This window comes from Formica exsecta, unplaced genomic scaffold (assembly GCF_003651465.1).
Source record: "Formica exsecta isolate Colony F162 unplaced genomic scaffold, ASM365146v1 scaffold388, whole genome shotgun sequence".
NCBI lineage: Eukaryota > Metazoa > Arthropoda > Insecta > Hymenoptera > Formicidae > Formica > Formica exsecta.
In genome coordinates this window covers 131,801-136,392 of record NW_021851121.1, presented here as the reverse complement: position 1 = coordinate 136,392, position 4,592 = coordinate 131,801, and positions in this window count along the sequence as shown.

Sequence of the window (4,592 nt, the reverse complement as noted above, 5' to 3'; positions counted from 1 at the left end):
AAAGTAATAAAAGATTATTAATAAAATAAAAGTAAGATACGTGACTAAAGAGAAGGAAGTCATGGTCAAGTTCGCGGAAGCTGAGTAAGTAGCTGACGAGACAGCTGACGAGCGGAGCACGAGACATGCTCCGGTCAGAAACACTACACTCCTTCCTAATCAACGACCTAATTTATGACAATATACAGGGTGTTCCAGGAGGAAAGGTCGATATTCTGGGAGGTGATCGTATCGGTCATTTTAAGCAAAAATGTTCATATGAATATATGTTCTATTCCCCACAGTTTCCTAGATAGAGCGACTTGAATATACGTCTCGTGTATTCACTTTTCTTCTGTACACTTCAACCTTCATCTGTGAACCTGTACAGTGAAGTGTACAGAAGAAAAGTGAATACACGAGACGAACTACTCGCTCAAATAATGGATGCTAGTGCCCGCATAAAGGAACGTCACGATGTACTCAGACGAGCAACACGCCATGTTCACACAACAGTTGAAAAATGCATTAAAATGCATATTGATGTTAACGGTGGAATTTTTGAAAAATTATAGACATTATCCCAATCAAAGTCATGATTGGAACTTACCCTGTGATCGGTAATGACAGAATGACTGCTCATACCTCTCCGAATATGATTTTTGTGTTCCGAGATTCGAGTATTTAACTGCCGCTAGGTCTGTCCCACATATGAGGCTTCGCAATTCTATAATTTATTTATGAACTTTATTATAAATTATATATTCAGAAATATAACTTTTTTATAATTATAAAAATATAATCTTTTTATAATGATTTTATAATAGATAGTATTGAGATTTATTTTCCATCTCTGACTTCCTTTAAATTATTTTTTCAGTTTTTTTCTTCATCGTACTTTTATGATTTAATTATTGGTACTTTCTAATCATGTGTCATCGAAGCGAGTTGTACTGGTAACTAAATACACGTTCAGTTATTGGACAATCACGTAAATTACTGCACCAGTAACTAAATTTGCAAAATTTACCAAAAAAATATTGTTTATATCAATTAAAAACATTTTTATAATTATTCTACATCTTCTTCGACTTGAATAATGTTCATAAAACTTTGTTTATAAGATAAAAACACGGAATAAAATAAAAATCATTTTAATAAGTAAGACGAATTTTCTTAAGAAAATTTTAAGAGCGTTCTCAAAATATGTTCTTTGTCTAATTACGTAACAAATTTATCTTCTTATTGGATGTTAATTTTTATAATATTTAAAAATGTCTTGCTATATAAATATCCTCAAATTAAAGATTTTGCAATAAAATTTTGATATTATAATAAATAATTCATTTGAGATTAATAATGATAAATTTTCATGTAAATGTCCGGATATAGGGACATGTCCGGCAATCGGTATTTTTACCTTAGTGTCCAGAAAATTCAAGCTGTTCTCCTCGCCCATCTCCATAGTGAATTGCAATCGAGGGTGAAACGCGTTGAAAGTATGTAGAGTATGATTAAGAAGATGAGAAGGAGCTGCCAATGCAATATCGTCCACGTATCTGACATAGAACGAAGGCGTAAACTTTAGGGAAGCGAGGGCACGAGCCTCAAGGTCCTGCAAAACAATGTCCGCGATAATAGGAGAAAGCCCAATAGGAGAGATCCCATAGGAGTACCGAAATTCTGTTTGTAAATCACTCCATTAAAAATAAAAAAGGTTGAATCCAAGATCATTATGACCGCAATGATAAATTCAGACTTAGAGATATTGCAGTTCCCGGAAATATGATCCCATCTGACTGAGACACTATCAATTGCCATCTCAGTTGGAACGTTAGTGAACAACGAAACAACGTCTAAGGAAATTAGTAGGAAATCACTATTGATACTTTTGTCAGAAAGTCTTTTGACCAGTTCGAAACTATTAGAGACGTGGCTAAGGACTGTAGGAAAACTCAAGTTGTCATTCAGTTTAAAAAATTACTCGCAAGTGGAGAATAGATGTCTAATATAAGTGTTGAAATCACTTTCGGGAAAAGAATAATTAGGAAGGTTGTTGATAATGTTTATAGAGCGGTTTCTGATAGTTATTTGTGTTGCGGAAGGAAGTTTCGTGAGGTTGCACTCAATATTTTTTATAAAGTCCATAGTTAATTTGTCTCTGTTAGAAAAAAAGAGACTAAAGTTATCATACAGTTGTAGGAGGCATTGGACGTCCTCAGGAATCTGGATCGAGGACAAATTAACAAACCACTTTTTATTAAGTGGTAAAGGCAGCTGCGGTCTGCCCTCAAAGAAACTCGGATCAACACGAACCTCGGAACCCCAACCATGTGCACTATTTCGGTTGTTGAATGGTTTGAACGAAAAATTAACATTATGATCGGTGGCAGACTGAGAAGGGGAACAATAAAAATATCGAACCGGTCTAATATCCTTTGTGTCTCTATAAGGTTCAGATAATAAGCGGTTAAATTTATTTTTGAGTTTCTCTTGTTGCCTGATGAAAAAAGAATATAAAGATCGGTGCTGTCTAGTAAAAAACGAATTGCAAACAAACATCGAAATGTCACGGTATAGCGATCATGAAATCTTAAAAATATGAATATGTGCCGATCTAATACATGAATATGTGTCGGACAGCTCAATTTGCAACAATTTCCTAATAAAACGGTGTCTACACAATTTAAGCGCGCTAATAGATCTCGAGCTTGTAAGGTTAGTTGAAAAGCGGCAAAATTTTCGGCAAATTTTTCGTTTATTAATTTGATATGTCGTATTTAAAATAAAGCACCGTTGCGCACTATTTACCGCGCTTGGCTCTATTGCTTTTATTACATTAAATATCAATATACTATGACATTTAAAAATAAGTAGCATAAATAATATTAATAATATTTAATAATATATTTAATAATATTAAACAATATTCTATTACCAAAAACTAGCATGCTAGCACGCACAGCAACACGCAGCACATAATATTTCAAGTTGTATAGCCATTATAATTGCTAGCAAAATGTCTCGCATGCGATCTAGTACGAAAAATCGTACCGTGTGCCGCAGGCTTAAGAAGGCAATAAAAAACCAAGTTGTAACATGCAAGTCTTGCGAAAAACTTTTTTACCATCCAGGATGTGTAATTAAGCATAAAATATATAATAGAAACCACGAATTGGTGGCGTGTCGTGGACCATTTGACAAATTTATTATCGATAGCGATAAAGAAGCAGCTATGACATCGACAGGAAGATCAACGGGGAGTACGGCATCAAGCAGTGGAAACAGAGTATCAGACGCGAGTGGATCAGCGGAAATTGAGGTAAAAATAGATTGGCTTATAAAAATAGTGAAGGAAATAAAAAAATGAAACAGCGTGTAAAAAGGAAGTCAAGATGATGATTAAGGAAATAGTTCGACAAGAATTGGAAAATTTTAAACAAGAAGTGGGAGAATTAAGAAGAATGATACAGGAAGGAACTTCAGTACCGTCAGAAGGAGCACAAAGAAGTTACAGTGATGCAGTTAAAGAGGATAAAAAAGAAAATATTATAATTGTCAAACCTAAGATGCAACAGGAGAGTGAAGTTACTAAAAAATTGATAAAAGAAAAAATAGACATCAAGAATATGCCTGTGGGAGTAACGAAGCTAAAAAACGGAAGCAATTGAACAATGATTCTGGGTTGTGAGACTGGAGAAGAAATGGAAAAATTAAAGGCTACAGTACAAGCCAAGCTGGGCGAAAATTTCAAAGTAACTGAGTCACCGCGGATGAAACCTAAGATAAAAATTGTCAATATTGGCGAAGAAGAAATGAAGTTGAATGATGATAATTTAATAGTTACAATCAAAAAGCAGAACAAGATCGACGCGAAGAATGAAGAAATTCATATGCGAATAGTGAAGAAAATAGTTAAAAGTCAATCCGGAAGAAGAGGTAAAGAAGAAGGTTCTGTAATAATTGAAGCAGATGAAAAAACTCATGAAATAATGTTGAGCATGGGAAAACTGAATGTAAGATGGAGAAATTTGCTTATTCTTTCTCTTCTTTAATTTAAAATAAACTATCCTCTTTTTGGCTTTCACTCTTTCTTTCTCTCTTTCTCTCTCTCTTAAAATTAAATAAATCTCTGGATTATAAAAAGAATTAAAGTATCACAAAATAATATGGTTTTTAACATTTTCATAAAAAAAATAGTTGTAATTAATATTTTTCCTAATTTATGACAACTGTTCTCGGTTAAAATATTTGTATAATTTTTTATTTTCAATTGGCGCAATATTTTATATTATTATTTATTCAAGGACATGACCCTGAGTAACTTTTCTTTATAACTTAACCGGCGGTCTCTTATAGTTTCTGAGATATTTAAAGTTATGATTTCACAATTTTAATGATTTTTCTATTATAAAATAAAGAAAAATAAAGGTTGTTTACATTGTATTTACGTAGATCAGACGTTGAAATAGTGTTTCTTTACATTTCCAGAGACGAAACTCTTTTGATTTTTTTACTTTCCACGCAAAGCGAGGTTCAACGCAAACCTATGTGTCTAGTTTTTTTTATAGTGGGGCCCCCCCGTAGGTGGGGCGGAACATACTGCCTACACG